This window comes from Palaemon carinicauda, chromosome 1 (assembly GCF_036898095.1).
Source record: "Palaemon carinicauda isolate YSFRI2023 chromosome 1, ASM3689809v2, whole genome shotgun sequence".
Lineage (NCBI taxonomy): Eukaryota > Metazoa > Arthropoda > Malacostraca > Decapoda > Palaemonidae > Palaemon > Palaemon carinicauda.
The window spans coordinates 99,282,484-99,304,251 of NC_090725.1; the positions used below are offsets into that span (position 1 = coordinate 99,282,484).

Below are 21,768 nucleotides of genomic sequence, written 5' to 3' on the forward strand. Positions count from 1 at the left end.
AGAATAGAGCATAAGAGTATATCTCCCAAAACGGGCAGATTATTTTATGATTTAATGCATTATAGTTAAAAACGCTATGGTTCAGTGACTCGTAAACATAGCACAGTGCACTGGAGAATGTGTTTGTTCGTGTCCGTCTTACTCCTAGCCCGACACCTCTTCCTTACTTCCCAACCCCTGGGAGAAGGAATGTCGGAAGGCTGAGGTATATCGCGGACCTTGTGCGCTAAACGTATGTTCCACAGAGCGATCCTGTCAATGCATTCCAAGACGTTCCCTCTCCGCTTTGGCATGACGAAGTAAAGCTATTTTCTTCGCCTACGATTGACGAACTATGACGTCACAACCTTGTGACGTAATCTCTTAAGAAGAGCGGAGTTTGAATGTCTTGAAGCGATCAGTTCGTCATCGCTATGGTATCACAGATCTTGTGACATTTTTCTGCGTAATAGACGCAGTTCCCTGACAAAGATGGCGTTTTACGTTTTCCCTTTCTACTAGACTTGGAAGTTACTTGTCATGAACGCACGCGAACAGGACTTACCCTCGCAGCAGGCGTGTCGCGATGCTCAAGCTGGAAGCAATCAAGCGTGTTTTCCACGAGAGAAGCGGAAGTCAGACAAGTCGCATACAAACCTAACTCTTCCTCTGGAATCTTACGCACTTTCCGGGAAGAAAGAGTTTGTCCTCGTCGAAAGACGCAAAACCTAGACTTGGTAGACACCAACCAATACGTCCAAGATTTTTCAGGAGTCGTATGTTTCCTAATAACCTATCCTGCAGTAACTAATGTTTGCCGGAGGTTTTCTTTTCGGAAGAAGGCGACGTGTCAGCACCGAAAATCGTGTAAGACACGTAGTTCATCGAGGGAAAAGGTGCTCGGTTTACTTCTGTTCACGCTTCATCTCCTCCCCCAGATTGGGGGAATGTCTAGTACTTTCCTCTGGGGACTATCGACTACTGATCACGATATCTCACAGCATTAGATACGTTCAGGTCGCGCACAAGGCGCGCTGGAAATGTCTTGAGGACTTTCCCAGGTCGGTCACGGGACTACGGTTGATAATCTCCCACAGCGATCGCTCACGCTTGAGTTGGCGCAGACGGTGCCCCGCAAGTGTATGTTATGTCTGAGCTAAAAGAGGCCAATTTCATCTCTTTTTGGCCCTTACGATTCTCGGGGGAAAAATTTCTCCTAAAAGAATCTAAGGACAACCATAGACCAAGAAAACTGTCTTCTGATAGTATCAGACAGCGTAGTTCTCCGATGCTCAGCAACAGTTCCTCGCAGAGATCAGCTCGTGTTACGGAAAGCGTTAGAGCAGGTGCATGTGGCAGTCTGGTCTCTCCCTTACGGGAGACACAGACGCCAGTCTGGTCTCTCCCTCGCGCAGACGCAGACGTCAGTCAGGTCTCTCCCTCACGCAGTCTCAGACGCAGACGCTAGTCTGGTTGTATGCTGGACTCTTAACAGTTAAAGTTGATCCTTTCAGCAAGTTGTCTCACCTTCGTGTTCTGCGGGACACGCGACTACCGCTCATGCGGACGCATGCTACATGCGGACAGCTCTCGACAAACTGATCAATCTGAAATCCCACTGCAACCTAGACGCATGTGTCAGCCTGGACATATGCTGGATAAGGTGAGTCAGGTTTTTTCTCCGCGTCATGATAGACAAACAGTTGCTTCTTTGCGCCACTGACCGGACGCGATACTGTCGCCTCCTCACGGCACGCGGTAGATTTGCAACAGGCGGGACGCACACACCGCGCTGTATCCTCATGGCAAGGTGAACGCATACAGCACGCTGACACCTTACGGCAATGCAAACACATATGGCAATCTGGTCGCATGCTAGACGCATACAGTCAAGTCTTTTCTCACAGCAGTATAGACAGATTGTTGTCTCTCCTTCGCGTCTCTCTGGCCGCGCAGCTAACGCTCCCTCGCGTCAAGCTTTTGGCTTAAAGTATGTTGAACACTTGCTGGTTACACACAATCAGGTCTTAACCTCACAGCAAGGTTCACGTTGTTGATGCTACTTTTCAACAAGCCTAGCTTCGATATCAGTTTCTTGCGACCGATCTGGATGCGGTTCGGGAGGCGGTATAGATCTGGACTCTCTCTCACGGCAAGTTGAGCATATAAAGCATGCTGGAACCATACTGAACTCATGCTGGGCCCATGCTGGATGTATGCTGGAAGCATGCCATCGGACCGTTTCCCCGCGTCAGAATCGCGAACGGCTTATTTTAAACCATCAAGCTTTAGGTCTGGCTGCCTCCAGTTTTTCAGAAAAACCCTAAGATCTAGAGGGTGGTTCGAAGGAGGCAGCTGAGGCTATCGCTTGTACAAAGGACTTTTACCTCAAGGTTTTGCAGCCTAAATAGGAGGTTTTAGGGAGTAGTGTAGAGATAAATCAGTCTCTTCATTTAGTACTCTAAAATGCACATGGCCTATTTCTTCTTAGGTCTTAGAAGAAAGCACATTTTTTCCTCCTCGACCATCAAGGGGTACAGGAGTATGCGGGCAGCTGTCTTCAGACGCAGGAAATTGGATCTATCAAATAAAGACCTTCTAGATCTTCTCAGATCGTTTGAGGTGACTTAGAAGCATCAGCAAGATTCGCCAGCCTGGAATTTAGAGGTTGTTTTAAAAATTCCGCTGTAGTGACAGATTCGAGCCTTTACACTCGGCTCCTTTTGTAAGATCTGACTTTAAAGACTTTTCTTAATAAGTCTAGCAACAGCTGAGAGTCAGTGAAGTTCACTCTTTTAGCAAGAACATGGACTTCAGAAACGGATAAGCCATATGCTCCTTGTAACTTAGATTCTTGGTCATAAACAAACGTCCTTCTCATCTATGGCCTAAATCTTTCGAGGTCACTATTCTCTCGGATATGGTTTGTGAAGAGTTGAGGACAGTTTTTATGTCCGATTAAAACGTTGAAGTTTTATCAAGACAGGACTAAAGGAGTTAAGAGACTATTCAGAGGCTCTTCGGTGAGCAGTCAAGAAACCTGCGCTACCTATGTCTGAAACGCCCTATCGTTTCTTATAGACTTTAATTACAAAGGCTCTCTCACACTGTGGTGAGACAGATCTTAAGCTGTCGAAAGAGTAAAGACTCATGAAGTTAGAGCTGTGGGAGCTTCTGTAACTTTTAAACATAACTGTTCTCTGCAAAGCATCGTGCATGCAGCCTTTTGAAGGGGCAATCCTGTATTCACCTTGCATTACTTATACCGTATCCAGTCTCTTTGTGAGGACTGCTATGTTTTGGGATCATTTGTAACAATGAGTGCAGTAGTAGGTGAAACATCCGCCACCACATTTCCCTAGATGCCTAGTACCTCTGTTCTCCTCTTGGAACTTTTATATATGTTTTTATGATTGTACAGTACGTGAAGATTGGTCGGCAATCTTCCGCAATCTTTGATTTAGTCAGGTGGTTATTTTGTTCCTAGAGAGCGCCCGGAACAAGGGTATTAGTTGAGGTCCTGACAAGTTATAGGTTATTGCACCGTTTGACAGCTCCTAGAGATCTTCAGCCCCCTGGGTGGACCGCTGGATCTCGTAAGGATAACAGACAGAATGAGACAGAGAACCATTGAAGTCAGCTTCCTTATCAGGTACGAACCTCTTAAGTGGTTATATTTAACTCTTAAGTGAATTTCCAATTACGTTGCTGTCTCTGACCCACCACCAATGGTGTCAATCAGCCATTTTGATATAACCAGCGGGTAAGTTTTATGTTTAAAAATTATATTTTCATAATAAAATAAATTTTTGAACATACTTACCCGCTGGTTATAAGTTATAATCCCACCCTCCTCCCCTCTAGAGACCAAGGGGCATGGAAGGTCTGAATTGGTTGGAATAGTTCGGCCTGTCTACCGCCAGGGTGCTAGTGTACACCTGTCATATCTGCGATTGCCACGAGATTGTGAATTTCTGCAGTGTCTCCAAGGGACTTTAGCCATTCTTATATAACTAGCGGGTAAGTATGTTCAAAAATTTATTTTATTATGAAAATATCATTTCGCTAATATTGGATTTTCCTTTCTTTTCAGACGAATAAGATAGTTTTTTGTTGGTCCACCTTGTACAGTTTAATTTTACTTGATTTTCAAGATGGCTTCTCTGTTGTTAGATTTTGTTTGTGGGGCTGCAAGACCGGCTTCCAAAAGCTGCTCTTGATCCCCACACAGTATGTAAAATGCAGAGGGCATGTGTGTATTTTTTCTTTTGGAATATGATCGCTATGTTTGTAAGCTTGAAAGGGATAGGATCAAGGAATTTTTCCCCCTACTTTAAAAACTAACAAACAACTCTTAAAGACATAATGGTGGAAGGAAATCATTCCGCCATCCTATGACGTCACAATCATGTGACGTTAACTCTTAACAGAATGCCTTGAAGGAAATCATTCCGCTAGCGCTATGACGTCACAAATCGTGACGTAAACTACGTAGTATGACTAGCAAATATGTAAATTCTTTTCTTTTTCTTGTAAGAAATATAAAGAAAATACTAACTTACTAAGCATATTTTAATTTTTATATTGTAGGGAAATATATTAATTTTTAAGTAAATATTTGTCCTATTAGCATACTTCCTTTAGTTAATCATCAATTTATTTTAGAGATTTCACTAGCGTACAGTCATTTATGCTATGTAATACTCTTGAAGATCGTTACAGTTTCACAATACTTTGTATCGTTATTTAATATTTCGATATTAAGAATACTGATATTAATCGTATAGCCTATTGTATTTTCATTCTAGCCCTTGGCAAAAGAGTATAATCTCTCGCAACGGGCAGGTCTAATTATGGTCTGATGTGAAATAGTTAAAAGTGCTAGTGTTCAGTGGCACGCAAACATGACGCAGTGCAGCGGAGGGTACGGCTGCTCGGACCTGTCGTTCTCCTAGCCCTAGACCTCTTCCATGCTCCCCAACCCCTGGGAGAAGGAAAGTCGACAGGCGAAGGGAGGCGTGAGGCGTTAGCCCCCGAGCAGTCGTCCCCTCGAGTGTACCTGTTGACGCTTCCCAGGATGCTCGACCTCGCCATTGGAAAGGCGAGGTAAAAGTGTTATCCTCGCCGTCTGTTGACGCAGCTCCCAGACGAGGCTGGCGTTTTACGTTTTTCCATTCCTGCTAGACAAGAAGAGAGTTGCTCGTCATGGAACCGAGCGTCGAGATCGCGATCGTCATAGTCCCGAGCGCGGTCTCGCGGAAAGGATGCACGCGAGCTGCAGCACTCATGGACGCTCCCTCGCAGCGATCTGGACGCATTACGGGAAGCGGCAAGGATCTTGACGTTCCCTCACAGCATGCTGGATGCATGCAGCATGCTGGATGCATGCAGCATGCTGGATGCATGCAGCATGCTGGACGCATGCAGCATGCCGGACGCACGCGAGCAGGACGCTTCCTCGCAGCATGCTGGACGCATGCGAGCGGGACGCTTCCCCGCGTCAAGATTGCGAACGTCATAGTTCCGAGCGCGGTCTCGCGGCAAGGACGCACTCGAGCTGCAGCGCTCATGGACGCTCCCTCGCAGCGATCTGGACGCGTTACGGGAGGCGGCAAGGATCTTGACGCTCCCTCACAGCATGCTGAACGCACGCGCGTGAGCTGGACGCACGCAAGCAGGACGTTTCCCGCGTCAAGATCGCGAATGTCATAGAGCAGGCTGGATGCATGCAGGACGCACCCCAAGCAGCATGTCTGTTAGAGCCTCAACGGTCCATTACGTCCCTGTTGACGTTTACAAGTCGCAAACAGAGGAAGCTCGCAACAGCAGCAGCAAGCATGACGCTTCCTCGCAGCATGCTGGATGCATGCAGGTCGCACGCAAGCATGACGCTTTCTTGCAGCATGCTGGACGCATGCATGACGCTCCCTCGCAGCATGCTGGACGCATGCATGACACTCCCTCGCAGCATGCTGGACGCATGCATGACGCACGCAAGCATGATGCTCCCTCGCAGCATGCGGGACGCATGCAGGTCGCGCGCAAGCATGACGCTTCCTCGCAACAGGCTGGACGCATGCATGACTCTCCCTTGCAGCATGCTGGGCGCATGCGGGATGCAAGCAGGCAAGACGAGGTGTGTGTTTTCTCCCACTCGGTCTACATCGGAGATCGCTAACCCTTTAGAGGAGATCTCAGAGGAGGAAACGCTGAAAAGTCTTCATGCAGCAGATCTTAAAAGATTACTTGCAGTTCTGGCGGACTTATAACCGGAGGACTTTTCAGCAGGCTGTACCTCGGAGCCTGCCCTCGCGGTTTTTGAAGGGTAGACCCCAGGAATCTTCCTCTTTCAAGGAAAGTGTTAGCCAGATCAGTCTAGAGGGCTTTTTCGACTCTGAACGATTGGATTCTCAAGAGAAGGAACAAGGAAGGACAACCTTTTCCTTCCCTCTTATGAGATTGGCTTCTAGATCCAGTGTGTGGTACGAGACTGGGGAGGTTCTCGGTTTGGAAGTTCCTGCCTCCTCCTAGGGAGACTTCCCCAAACTCGTTGACACCTCGCGTAGATCAGCCATGACTAAGGCTAAGGTGATGTGGTCCACGTCGGAGTTGGATCACTTGCTGAAGGGCATCTTCAGAACAATCGAGGTCTTCAGCTTGATGGACTGGACTCTAGGAGTCCTCGCAGACGTCACAGACGATGAGAACGATACGCAGATGCACCTTATTGCCTGTCTCGATAAAGCCGTGAGGGACAGGTTTGGTCGAACTCACAGCCCTTTTTCACAGCAGGTATTATTTAGAAAGAGCTATGCTGTTTTCTTTCCTGTTGTCAGGATTGACTCTCGCTCAGAGAGTAGAGCTCTTGTATGCTCCCTTGACCAAATACCTCTTCCCTTCAGAGCTAGTGAAGGACTTAGCGGCAGCTCTTGCGCACAGGCAACGCAAGATCTGATTACAAGGACTGCAAGGAAAGTTCTTCCGACTAACTTTTTAACCAGGAAGGAGAAGGAAGCTCCTTCCACACGTCAGCCCTTTCGTGGGAGAACCTTTCTAGGTGGACAGAGAATGGCTGCTGGAGGGCAACCTCGTAACCCCAAACAGCAACCGAAACCCAAAAAGTGAACTCAACCTCCAGACACAGTATCCCACTACTGGCAGCAGCTCTTCAAGTGTAGGTAAATCCGACGCTGTCAAAAGCAGCAATAGAAGTGGTAGTAGACCCCTCGTCAGAGGGATTTTACAACAAACGTTTTCTAGTACTCAAGAACTCGGGGGATTGGAGACCCGTTCTGGACGTAAGTCCACTGAACAAGTGCGTGACCAAAGTCAAGTTTGCTATGGAAATATCTGCGTCAGTCCTAGCAGACACCAGACTAGGTGACTGGATGGTGTTGATAGAAGGACGCGGTTTTTCGTGTCTCAATTCACCCGAACTACAGGTACAGGAAATATCTGAAATTTGTACATCACGCTACAACTTTTCAGTTCAGAGCACTTTTGTTTTGGACTAAGCACGGCCCCTTACGTTTTCACACGAGGGGCTCTGGTTACATCTGAAAGGGGTACGAGTTTCGATGTACCTGGACGACTGGCTAATCAGAGCCAGGTTGTAGGAAAGTGTCTGGAGGATCTACAAGGGACTATATCTACGTCCACGTCAGTTCCATCTGTCTAATTATTGAACAAGAGACCAAGACCTAGAGACGTAGATTCCGATCCCTCTGGGAATCAGGAATCAGTGGAGTTGGTGGGACGACCCCAACAAGTTACTAGAAGGCTTCGAACTTCATCAGAAAAACCCCGACCTAGTGTTGTATTCAGACGCATCAGACATGGGGTGGGGTACAACACTGGGGAAGGGCGAGATCTCGGGTCTATGGGAAGACCATCAGAAGAAATGGCACATAAACATGAAGGAACTGGTGGCCATTCTTCTAGCGCTAATACACTTCCAAAGGAGGTCCAAAACAAGTTAGTACAGGTCAACGCAGACAACACCACAGCGTTGGCCTACATCAGAAAACAGGGAGGCACTCATTTGGATTCCCTTTACGAGGCAGCAAAGATCTCCTGCTGTGGGCAAAAGCGAACAATATAACTCTGGTAACCCGCTTCATAGAGAGAGAGAAGAATGTCAGAGCAAATCTTCTCAGCAGAGGAAGACAGGTTCTCACGACAGAATAGACCTTACTTCACGATGTGTGCAGCAGGCTTTGGAATCTATGGGGAGAACAAGAGGTTACCTGTTTACTCCTCTCCAGTCCCAGACCAGGAAGCAGTGGCAATGGACGCTTTCTTCATGGAGTGGGAAGAACTAGACATGTACGCCTTTCCCCTCATTCAGGATACTAGACAGAGTCATGAAGAAGTTCAGGGAGTCGAACAACGCCCGCATGACCATGATAGCTCCGTTTTTTGGCCCATGACACCCTGGATCACAGAAGTGATGGAGTGGCTAGTAGACACCCCCAGGTCATTATCCTGATGGATTGATCTACTCAGACAGTCACATATAGAAAGATACCATCAAATCTCCTCGCTCTCATCTAACTGCCTTTCGACTATCGGAAAAACTGGCTAGAGCGAAGGGCTTTTCGAGGAAAGCTGCAAGAGCAATCGCAGGAGCGAGGAGAACATCCACAATCAAGATGTACCAATCTAGTGGGACGTGTTCAGAGAATGGTGCAGAGTTGATAACATTTCCTCTTCCAATACCTCTCTTAACTCAATTGGCAGTTTTTCTGCTACATTTAATAACGCAAAGAAACTAGCAGTATCAACCATCAAGGGATACCGCAGCATGCTAGCCTCCGTCTTCCGTCACAGACATATTGACGTGTCAGGAGACAAGGATCTCTCGGATCATATAAGATCCTTTGAGACTGCTTAGAAGAAGGACAACCCAACCCCATCTTGGAATTTGGATGTAATCCTGATGTTTTTAATTAACCTCGAGCAGGTTTGAACCTCTTGACAAGGATCCATGGAAGGATCTTGCTAAGAAGAGCCTATTCCTGGTTGCGTTGGTGACAGCCAAGAGAATAGAAGAATTGCAAGCCATTAGCAAAAAGATGGACTTCAATGGAGAGAATGCAATCTGCTCTCTACGACAAGGTTTTCTCCCCAAGAATGAGAATCCTTCACAACCATGGCCCAGATCCTTTACCATTCCAGGGTTATCTCATTTTGTAGGACGGGAAAAGGAGAGAGGCCTTTGTCCAGTAAGAGCCCTAAAAAATTTTATCTGCAGAGGACCAGAAACCTGAGAGGACAGGCAGAAAACCTCTGGTGCTCGGTTAAGAAGCCTTCGCTACCCTTGTCAAAGAATGCACTGGCGTTCTTTATCAAGGGTATAATAAGGGAAGCTCACCAGAGTTGTGACGAGAAAAGCTTCCCATTCCTCAAAGTCAAAGCACACGAAGTAAAAGCTGTGGCAACTTTGATGGCTTATAGACACAACAAGTCTATAAAAACAATTTTGGAAGCGACATTCTGTCGAAGCAAATCAATCTTCGCCGATTGTTACCTTAATAGGTAGAGACCTAATATGAGGATTGTTGTTCCCTGGGTCCGTACGTTACCTCCGGCGCCGTACTTGGAGAAGGTACTACTGCCTCTAACCTATAACCTTGTTTATACCCTTACCTTTTCTTGAACTTGTTCTCATAGGTCGTCTGTGAAGGTTGCTGCAACCTTCCACGGCCTGGGATGCAAGTCTAAGTTAGGTTTTATGGAATGTGTTTTTTAGTGTATTAATGGGTCAGGTGGTCAGATCATTGTCCATGGCTATGCCAGGATGGCAAGGTTGGTGGTCTTGTCATGTTAAGGTCAAGGGCCGTGTGACAGCCCCACAGAGACTTTCTACAGCCCCCTGGGTGGATCGCTGGGTCTCTCAAGGAATGCAGGCAAATGAGGCAGAAAAACCTATGAAGCCAGCTTCCTTATCAGGTATGCCAAGTTAGCAAGGGTGGTGGTCTAGTCATGTTAAGGTCGACGACCGTGTGACAGCCCCACAGAGACTTTTTACAGCCCCCTGGGTGGATCACTGGGTCTCTCAAGGAATGCAGACAAGGTAGGAACCAGATTATTGATACAGCTAATTTGTAGCGATTAATTCTACGAATTCCCGACGGGGTTGCGGTTTTCTAACCCACCACCAATGGTGTCAATCAGCTATATATATATATATATGTAACTACCAGGGAAGTTACATATTTAAAAGTGGTATTTGTTCCGTAACTGAAATACAAACCACGCTATTTAATAGGAGTATTACTTTCGGCATAGCTGAAATGACGAGCCATTAAAATTTAACGAGGGTTTACCACCCACACCGCTAGTTAGCGGGGGTAGGGGAGGATAGCTTGCTACCCCCCCTCCCCCTTACACACACCTGTGCTTGAACTCACTTTGCTCTCGGCTCGGATGGTAGTTGGACGTGTCCGCTGTCATCCTCGCCGCTTTTGGCAGCCATTAATGCTTTTTTTGCTTTCTCTTTTTGATAGTTTTGTGTGTGAAGTTGGCCTCTGCTATTATGCACACCTGCCCTGGATTACCCGACCGCCCCTGTGGAACGTTCGTGTCGGCGGTCGAGACAGACCCTCACGACCTTCCCCCAGCTTGTAGAGGTCAACGGTGTGATAGTGATAATAAGTGTAGTGAGTGCAGGGAGTGGTCTACCTCCCAGTGGGAGAGGTTTTCACAGCGACGGAAGAAGTCCAAACGGGATATTTCTCCTTCGAAGGTTTCTTTGAAAGGAGAAAAACCCAAGGCCTCTTCTTCTGTTGCTCAAACCTCCTCCGAAGTTCCCACTCGGTCGGTCTCTTTCGAAAGACTGTAGAGTGGTAGCGTAGACCGTGGTACTGTTTCCCGAACTCGGGGTTCGAGAGATGGGGTTGCCTCCCATGGCGAGGCAGCTCCACCTCTCCCCCCGGGGGAGGACTGTCTCTAACCCATCTTTTTTCAGCTTTGGTCTTCCTTGGGGCTCGAGGGTTCACCCTCCAAGGAAGCATTACTTGACTACATCCGATTGGGTGCTGCTGTCAAGCAATCGCCGCCTCCGACAGAGGTTGATCCTCTGTCGATTGTCGACGTTGTGGTGTCAGAGGTATCCAATGTGGTATCTCCTACTACCTCTGCCTCTTCAAACTGCACAGTAGCTGAAGGCTTAGTTTCTCCCGTTCCTGTTCGACCAACGAGGGAGAAACTAAGTCCAACAGTCTCTCCTGCTGGTGTTTCTTCCCCTCGGGGGAGTTCACTTACAGAGACTCCTCTTCGGAGGACTACTGAAGGTCAGCTTGCTGATCCCACGGCCCCTAGAGGGCGTATTCGTCGCAAGGCTCGCCTTCCTCTTCACCAGGCCTTCCTTAACCTGCGGTGAGGAGGTGCCTCTTTGGTTCTACATTTCGTTGCAGTCCCCCGCAGAGGAGCCTCACCAGCGATCACCGACTGTTCCTGCTTTGGTCCTGGACCTCTCAGCGAATCGTTCGCGATCCCCTTTGGTGGAAGGTTGTCCTTTCAAAGGACACGTCGACCTTCCACCCGTCAGACCTGCCTACCTGCCGTCACCGTTCCTGAGTGCTGATGCGCACTACGCGCCGACGAAACCTGACCTTCACGCTCGTCAGGCATCATCTAACCTTAATACAGGGCATCAAGGGCATATGCGCCAACGTGCTCATACTTCCCTCACGCGCTATGCCAGCAAAGCAGAGCATATGCGCCCACGTTCTCCGGCACGCCAGGTTTTGCCTGAGTAAGCGCGCCCACGCCCAGCTACGCGCCATCCCTCACCTGCGCGACATCAACCTCCTACGCGCCAGCGCTCTCCAGTACGCCAGCACTCTCTTGTACGCCAGCGTTCCCGTGCACGTCAACGATATCCTGCGCGGCAGCACCCTCGGACAGCAGTCGTCGTCTCCTGCGCGCCCACGATCTTTGGATGTGGCCGCTGTGGGGAAGTCTATTCTGGCTTCTCCCATGCGCCTGCGCTCTCCAACACGCCAACGCTCACCTACGCGCCAGCTTTCCCCAGCGCGCCAGCGCTGGCCATCGCGCAGACACACGCAGTCCCCTGCACGCGTCCACTAGGATACGCACGCGGGCCCTGCGCGCCCCGCGCGCCCTCGCCCATCCTCTTCTGCAGTTGCGTGCCACCATCCTGACGCGCGCCCACGAGCGACACAGGCTTCATCTGCGCACCCACGTGCCAGGGGCATCTCTCCTGCGTGCGCTCGCCCTACGGCTTCTTCAGGGGCGCGCAAGCTCTCGCCCGCGCGCCCGCAAGTTCAACGCTCTGATCCTACGCGGCCACGCGCACGCCATCAGTCTCCCGTGCGCTCACCCGTGCGCCCACAGTCTCTCGTGTGCTCACCTGTGCACTCACAGTCTCCCGCGCACGCTCCTGCGTGCCATCAGTTGCCCGCGCGCCCTAGCAGTTGCCCGCGCTCGCGCGCGTGCGGGAGCAGTCTCCCGCGCACGACCCTGGTATTCTCCATCGTGCGAGAACCGTTACGCACCCCCGCGCAAGCGTCAATACCCTCCCGCGTGCGAGGCTGCTGGACAATGCACGGCAAGGTCACTATCTCCGCATTCTCCTCCCCACAAACGTATAACAGCGCGTATTGCGGCGGAAGGGAAACATCCAGAGGGGGTCCAGGATCCCTATTCCTTTTCAGGTGAACCCACCCTTGGGAACTCCTCCCAGGCATCTTTCGATCCCTGTCCCTTCAGAGGGGGTGTCTGACAGCGCGTCTGTCAGCCAACAACCTTGGTTCGGTGCACTAATCAGAGCTGTTACACAGGCGTTCAAGCCTGTTATCTCTGAATTAGCGCACAGATCCTTGGCTGTGTCTACCCCTCTGAAGAGAAAAAGAGGAGTTCCGGACGCGGTAGCTTCTCCTAGGGCTAAGTTGACTCCACGTAAACCTTTGAGGTAGGCTCCTTCACTCCCCCAGACTTTTTCTCCTTCCCTGTCGGACGAGTATTTCCCGTCCTCAGGGGAATCACGTGAGGTGAGACTTTCCCCCATCGCACCAATGAGGGAAACCCCGCCTCGCGCTGAGAAGACTTCCCAAGTGGGGGCTGGAAAGAGCTTGCCATCTTCTATGTTGGAGTCCTACATCCTTTCCAGGAAGGAGTCGAAGGACTCGAAGACTTTACCAAAGTCCTCTACAAGACCAAGGACGGAGTCAACTAGTCACTCAGAGAACGTCCGCGACTCTCCCCAAGAAGAGCCTTTGGGGACAGGAGACTTCGCTGCAAGTCCAACGTCAGGAGGGGAACAGCAAGAGTCAGAGCATGCGTTTTGGCAAGTTCTGACTCTAATGAGGGCTCTCAATGGGTTTGCCGACCCAGAGATCCCTCCTCGTGAGTGCAAGGACACGGTCTTGGACCGTGTATTCGGTACTCAGAAACCATCTAAGGCCAGTGCAGCTCTGCCCTGGTCTCAGGGGGTTAAGAATACCAGGGACAAGATCGCTGTACAGCTCTTCGAGTTGTCCGCCTCCAACCGTTCCAGTGCCTCGCGTACAGCAGAGGAGGTACTTTGAGATCTTGGAGGAGCCTTGTTTAGCTCTTCCTCTCCACCATTCGTTGGAAGAGCTTACCAGGGGAGTCCCTCTTGAGAGACACTCCAACCGGCAGGTCTCGTTCTCGGCAACCGAGATCCTTAACCAGGAGAAGGTTGCGAAGTGTGCTATGCAAGCTACTTCGTGGCTGGACATCTGGTTAGGGACCTTAGGTATCCTGATACGCTCTGAGGTTTTTTCCAAAGAACGTACCAGGAAAGCTATGGAGACGTTCCTTCTCTCAGGCACTCGCATGATCGAGTTTCTGGCCCACCAAGTCTCGAACTTGTGGGCAAACACCATCCTGAAACGTCGGGATGCGGTGGCTGAGAGATTCCATCAGAAAGTCCCTAGCACCGAGATCAATAGGCTCAGGCATTCTTCCTTAGAAGGAACGATCCTGTTTGAGCCTAAGGATGTGGAACAGGCCGCTGAGAGGTGGAGGAAGTCTCACCAAGACTCCCTCCTTCATAGGGCTTTGACATCTAAGCCCTATAAGCTTCCAGCACCCCAAAAGTCCCGTCCGACTAAGACCGCAAAACCATCGACTGCAGCAAAGACAGTGGTATCTAAGCCCTTTCCTGTCAAGGATAGGAAAGGCAAAAAGTCCTCCAGGGGAGGAAAGAATCCTAGAGGAAGCAGCTGAGGCTGCAGATGCTAGGATAGGCAGTCCCCCTGCATGTCCACCAGTGGGGGATGCTTACAAAGTTGCTCAGACAGGTGGCAGCAACTCGGGGCCGATTCCTGGACGATTTCTGTAATCAGTCAGGGATATCGCGTCCCGTTCACAACATCTCTACCTCCTCTGATGACGAATCCAGTGTCATTGAGCTCCCTTGCCATGAGATCGGCAAGGGGGCAAGCCCTTCGGGCAGAAGTCCAGACCCTGTTGAAGAAGGGCACTCTCCAAGAGGTCTTCGGGTCTCCAGGCTTCTTCAGTCGACTCTTTCTTGTAAAGAAGGCGTCTGGAGGCTGGAGACCAGTCATCGACCTCTCAGCTCTGAACAAGTTTGTCAAACAAACTCCGTTCAGCATGGAGATGGCAGACGGTCAGACTAGCAGTGAGACCGCAAGACTTCATGTGTACACTAGATCTAAAGGACGCTTACTTCCAGATCCCAGTCCATCCGTCTTCAAGGAAGTACTTAAGATTCAGCCTAGGCAACAAAGAGTACCAGTTCAAGGTGCTGTGCTTTGGTCTCTCCACAGCACTTCAGTTTTCACCAGAGTGTTCACCCTAATATCTTCGTGGGCACACAGGATTGGCATCCGTCTCCTTCGTTATCTGGACGACTGGCTAATCCTAGCAGACTCGGAGTCATCCCTTCTTCAACACCGGGATAAACTTTTGAGACTTTGCCAGGATCTGGGGATACTGGTAAATCTCGAGAAGTCCTCACTGCTTCCCACTCAAAGACTGGTATATCTAGGCATGGTTATAGACACCACCTCCACAAAGCCTTCCCATCAGACGACAGGATAGCAAGGCTGAGGAAGGTTGCAAGCCCATTTCTCAGACGAGAAGAGCTTCCAGACCAATCGTGGTTATGTCTCCTCGGTCACCTTTCATCATTGGCTCGTCTAGTTCCTAACGGTCACCTCAGGATGAGATTCCTCTAGTGGCGACTCAAGTCCCGGTGGAATCAAGGTTACAATTCCCTGGACGTCCTGATCCCTTTGGGACCTGCGGAACTGACGGACCTCCAGTGGTGGGTGGCAGACGAGAACCTACGAAAAGGAGTGGACCTTCTCGTCCTCCCCCCGGATTTGATGCTGTTTTCGGACGCTTCAAAGAAAGGGTGGGGGGGCCACGTACTGCACCACACGACCTCAGGCCTGTGGTCAGAGTCAGAAAAGTATCTCCATATAAATCTCTTAGAGATGAAGGTCGTCTTCCTGGCCCGTCAACAGTTCCAACAATACCTGACGGGTCACTCTGTGGTGGTGATGAGCGACAACACCACAGTAGTGGCTTACATCAACAAACAAGGAGGTACTTTTTCGCAGCAGCTATCCCATCTAGCATTAGAGATACTGAGATGGGCCGAAATCCACTCGATACCGCTATCGGCACGCTTCATTCCAGGCAAAAGGAATGTGCTCCCTGACAATCTGAGCAGAGCGTCTCAGATAGTGAGCACCGAGTGGTCTTTGGATCATCTAGTAGCCAACCAACAAAGTTCTGACTTTGTGGGTTTCTCCGACTGTGGATCTGTTCGCAACAGCCCTGAACTTCAAGCTCCTGCTGTACTGCTCCCCAGTCCCAGACCCCAAGGCTCTCTGGCAAGATGCTTTCCAACAACGGTGGGACAACATCGATGTTTACGCCTTTCCCCCGTTCTGCCTGATGAGGAGTGTGCTCAACAAGACCAGAACATCGGTCAATCTTTCAATGACCCTCATAGCTCCGCTATGGCATCACGCGGAATGGTTCCCGGACCTTCTGCAACTCCTAATGGAGTTACCGAGAGAACTCCCTCCACGGCACAATCTGCTCAAGCAACCAAATGCCAACATCTTCCACAAAGCCATAGCTTCGGTACGACTTCACGCCTGGAGACTATCCAGCATCTCCTCTCTGAGAAAGGATTTTTGCAACAAGTTGCGGTCAGGATGTCTGGACATCTGCGAAAGTCATCCGCAGCAGTCTACCAGGCAAAGGGGAAAGTCTTCTGTGGTTGGTGTCGTGGAAGGGGTATCTCTCCACTCGATTCCACTATTCCAGCAATAGCGGAGTTTCTTGTGTATTTGTGGGAAGAAATGAGATTTCAGTCTCGGCAGTGAAAGGCTATCGCTCGGCCTTAAGTCTAGCCTTCAGGCTGAAAGGAATGGACATTTCTTCATCGCTAGAACTTTCTCTACTGATACGTAGTTATGAACTTACCTGCCCTCAGTCGGAAGCGAGACCTCCTCCATGGAACGTGGTTCGAGTTCTCAGGTCTCTTAAGAGACCTCCCTTCGAACCATTATGCCAGGCATCAGATCGCCACCTAACCTGGAAGACGGTGTTCCTGCTAGCTTTGGCTTCGGCCAAGCGTGTTAGCGAACTTCATGGTCTCTCGTATGACGTCACCCATTCAAGGGGATGGGGGGAAGTAATGTTCAGCTTCGTCCCTGAGTTTATTGCTAAGACTCAGAATCCTGGAGTAGCGGACCCTCGGTTCGATTCCTTCCGTATTTCTAGTCTCCGCTCTGTAACAGATGACCCAGACCATCTCTTACTATGCCCAGTAAGGAGTTTGAGGGTATACCTGTAAAGAACAGCTGCAGTCCGTCCTCATGTGCCAGCATTATTCGTCAGCACAGGGAGGACTAAGAGGAGGGTCACCAAGAACACCATCTCTGCATGGATTCGTAGGGTCATTCATCTGGCCTTGAATCCAGAGCCTCCTCCGCCACGTCGCCCTAGAGCACATGATGTCAGGGGGATAGCTACGTCCCTGGCCTTCAAATGAAAATTCTCTGTGAAGCAGGTCCTTCAAGCGGGGGTGTGGAAGCGTCAGATAACTTTCACAGCCCACTACCTGCAAGACGTGACCCACAGGAGGCTCGATACGTTCTCTATCGGCCCTGTGGTGGCTGCACAACAGCTGGTTTAAAACCTCAAGCTCCTTATTGGACAAGTAGCAGAAGGTTGAGGGCATTGTTACCCGGTTTTTAGTCTGCATGAATGAAAAGGTTTGACTGGCCCTTATTCTTTTCTTCATCATCCCCTCTCTTGGGGAAAGCAGCATCCTGGATTCTCTGCATAGCTGACCTCAAACCACTGTAGGTAAACCATGCTCCCTTGTGTTCCTAGTATTAAGTTAATACTGTTACGTCCCCATACCCTGACGAGGTGGTATTGGGAAAGTCCTAGTCTACAAGTTTCCATCGAAAGAACTTCAGAACAACTTCTTAGGACGAATCACACTTCTTCATACCTTCACACACAGCTTGCGTAGGCCGCCATCCTTGCGTAGCAAGGTTCTAGCGAGGTGCAGGGACTCCTTATTTCTTGGGTGCTTACACACTCAAATATCGAGCCCCAAGGCAAAGCCAAAAGCCAGTACTGGCTGGGACGTCCACCCTTCCTAATGGGTGAGTCACCCCTATTAAATAGCGTGGTTTGTATTTCAGTTACGGAACAAATGACAAATTCGTAGATAATTTGTATTTTTCCTAACTATACAAACCTTAGCTATTTAACCAAACTTGCCCGCCAGCCCTATCCCCCTTGAAGTCCTACCTCCAAGCTAAGTGAGTTAACCCTGGATAGGTACGCTCCTCGGACACCCCTTTAAGGGTATACTCGGACGCGAACGACCCCGACGCCAAAAAAAATTCTTGAAAAATCAGTTTTTGCAGTAACCTCCTTTTTTCTTTTGCCAAAAAAAACTTCAATGAATGCTTAAAACAACTGTAAAGATAAATACTACTCATCTGCAGAAAAACTATTTATTATAAATATTTTAAAAAATTAAGTAGAAAAAAAAAAGACCTGACATAAAAATTCATAAAAAAAAAGTTTATACATATATACACAAATCCTTTTAGGAATTGATTCTTGAATGTTTAGGACACATCTTGATGTATTTTGGATGAAGTCAGACCCATGGAGGTGAAGATCTGAAATGAGAAAAAAAGGGTAACTTTTTTTGGCCAAAAAAAGGTAATTTTTTGAGTACTTAGAAATTTCGTAAAAAAATACATATATTTAATATATAATATGATATTTATGCAGGTAAAAATATACCAAAATATCACAAATTCTATAGGGAACAAGAATATATATAGATAGGGCAGCTTACGCTTCGGATATGTCCACAAAATGGCCGCCAACCACACTGACTCAGACTCCCTAATCTGCCACTTGAAATGTAGGAAGGGTATGTCAATTTCAAGGTGTTATTTACTAATCTAATTATTATTGGATATGCATAAAAATTGTATGGTGGGTTGCTGGATAATTGTCGATTATTTTACGACTATAAAATTAAAATTCTGACCCAAAAAAATTTTTTTGAAGGGAAATAAAATCGAAAAAAAAAATGTAAAACAATATAATATTTTAGCTAAAAAAATTTGATGATATTCAATCAAAAAAGAAGTAAACAAAATTTTCCGACAAATAAACATCTAGATGAATCATTACTCTGTGATAGTTCCTTAGTACGTAGTAATTTTGAAAGAATTGGGAAAAAACGAAAAAATGGCAATCACCGGAAAATCGAACACATACCTATATATACGCCATATCTGGCTAAAAAAAAGATAGGCATGGGTAGCCAGATCATCTAGAAACACTTTCCAACACTATAAAAATATAAGTTTTGCGACATTACTTGCCAATTTCTTACGGTAACATGACTAAGCGAAAAAATGCAAAACAAATAAAAAGGGGCACTCGCGGAAAAATGGCTAACATTCTAATATACGGCATTTCAGAAAAAAAAAATTCAGCCACGTGCTAGGCAAACCATCAAGGCACATTTTCCGACAAATAAACATCTAAATGAATCATTACTCTGTGATAGTTCCTTAGTACGTAGTAATTTTGAAAGAAATGGGAAAAAACGAAAAAATGGCAATCACAGGAAAATCGAACACATACCTATATATACGCCATATCTGGCTAAAAAAAAAAAGATAGGCATGGGTAGCCAGATCATTTAGAAACACTTTCCAACACTATAAAATTATAAGTTTTGCGACACTACTTGCCAATTCCTTACGGTAACATGACTAAGCAAAAAAATGCAAAACAAATAAAAAGGGGCACTCGTGGAAAAATGGCCATTCTAATATACGGCATTTCAGAAAAAAAAAATTTCAGCCACGTGCTAGGCAAACCATCAAGGCACATTTTCCGACAAATAAACATATAAATGAATCATTACTCTGTGATAGTTCCTTAGTACATAGTAATTTTGAAAGAAATGGGAAAAAACGAAAAAATGGCAATCACAGGAAAATCGAACACATACTTATATATACGCCATATCTGGCTAAAAAAAAAATAGGCATGGGTAGCCAGATCATCTAGAAACACTTTCCAACACTATAAAAATATAAGTTTTGCGACACTACTTGCCAATTCCTTACGGTAACATGACTAAGCAAAAAAATGCAAAACAAATAAAAAGGGGCACTCGCGGAAAAATGCCCAACATTCTAATATACGGCATCTCAGATAAAAAAAAAGACATGCACGTGTTAGCCCAACCATCAAGGCACACTTTCTAACACATAAACATGAAAAAAAAATCAATAATATACGGCAATTCCTTACTACGTAGTAAATTTTTACAAATATTGAAAAAAAACAGAAATTGGCAACCGCAGTTAAATACCCAATATACCAATAACTACGTCGTATCTGACAAAAACAAAATCACGCATGGGTAGCCAGATCATCTAGACACACTTTCCAACACTAAAAAAGCAAAAGTTTTACGACACTATTTCGCAATATCTTACGGAAAAATGACTTGGCAAAAAAATGAAAAAAAATGAAAAAGGGGTACTCGCGGTAAAATGCCCGACATTCTAATATACGGCATCTCAGATAAAAAAAAAGACATGCACGTGTTAGCCCAACCATCAAGGCACACTTTCTAACACATAAACATGAAAAAAAAATGAATAATATACGGCAATTCCTTACCACGTAGTAATTTTTACAAATATTGAAAAAAAACAGAAATTGGTAACCGCAGTTAAATACCCAATATACCAATAACTACGTCGTATCTGACAAAAACAAAGTCATGCATGGGTAGCCAGATCATCTAGACACACTTTCCAACACTAAACAAGCAAAAGTTTTACGACACTATTTGGCAATATCTTACGGAAAAATGACTTGGCAAAAAAATGAAAAAAAATGAAAAAGGGGCAATCGCGGTAAAATGGTCCTCGTGGTGATGAACGACATTTTAACTAAAAAAAAAATCATGCACATGGTAGCCAAACAATCCACCAAGACTTTCCACAACTGATAACCTATACAAGTTGCACCATTCTACGACAATTTCATAATACGTAATAACTTTGATAATTATGCAAACTACCTTAGAAGGGTAAACTCGGTCGCGAACGACCCCGACTCGTCTCAGAAATCGGGGAAGGAGTACAGCTACAGCAATGCACATCTGGACACTACTAGAGCGTGTAGGGGAGACACCTCCTGCAGGTCGATCACCCACAAATTCAGTCACGGGGCTGAGTCACGTGAGAAAAACCTGTTTTTTTTTGACGCTCGGGGTCGCGAACGACCCACCGTACCTATCCAGGGTTAAAGCACAGGTGTGTGTGATGGGGGGGTGGGGGTAACAAGCTAGCCTCCCCTACCCCCGCTAACTAGCGGTGTGGGTAGTAAACCCTCGTTAGATTTTAATGGCTCGTCATTTCAGCTACGCCGAAAGTAATACCCCTATTAAATAGCTAAGGTTTGTATAGTTAGGAAAAATACAAATTATCTATGAATTTGTCATTTTTATTTTAAAATAAATTTTTAAATATACTTGCCTGGTAGTTACATATATAAAAGGTCCCTCCCTCCCTTCTGAAAACAGGGCCATGGAATTTCTGAGGACTTATAGGAATGGTTCTAGTTACCTAGTTAGAGGGCGCACAGGTATGACCACCTGCTCACCTGTCGGTGATTGACGCGAAATTTTAATTTCTGCCGTGCGCGCGACAAATCGGCGGGATTAAGCTATATATATGTAACTACCAGGTAAGTATATTATAAAATTTATATTAAAATAAAAATACCATTTCTTTTCCTTTCAATCTTCCTCTCTTTTGGAGTACATCGTTGAAGCCATGCAAGCTAGACTTGAAATCGATGCAGATACGCCCCCATTCTACTTGCATCTATTCCATACTCAAGCACAGAGGAGTCTTTTCTCCACAACCCTTACGAGGGGAGTGTGATGTACCAGGCATACAACGCGATTCAGCAGATGCGTCATTCTTTTTTGCCAGACTATGACATAGATGTTTAGCTCAAAAACAACCTTAAAAGGCATGAACTGTGATTCCCACACTTTTTCTTGCATTTCACACGGTGAAAGGAGCCCTGACTCTTGTAGCATCACAGATGCTCGAATTTTGAGTTCTCAAGTAACGTTTCAGGCAATTTGGAACGGGGACTTCCTCCTGTGTAGGGATGAGTCTCCTATAGTAAAGAATGATGGTTTGTATTTGTGTAAGAGCAAATGACAAATTTTAA

The 21,768-nt window shown here is 47.2% G+C and overlaps 1 protein-coding gene across 1 annotated transcript in view; it reads left to right on the forward strand.

Annotated features, from left to right (window-relative positions):
• Positions 1 to 21,768, forward strand: part of LOC137650070 (uncharacterized) — a 640,515-nt gene that overhangs the window by 460,102 nt on the left and 158,645 nt on the right. The gene's annotated exons all lie outside the window — the stretch shown is intronic.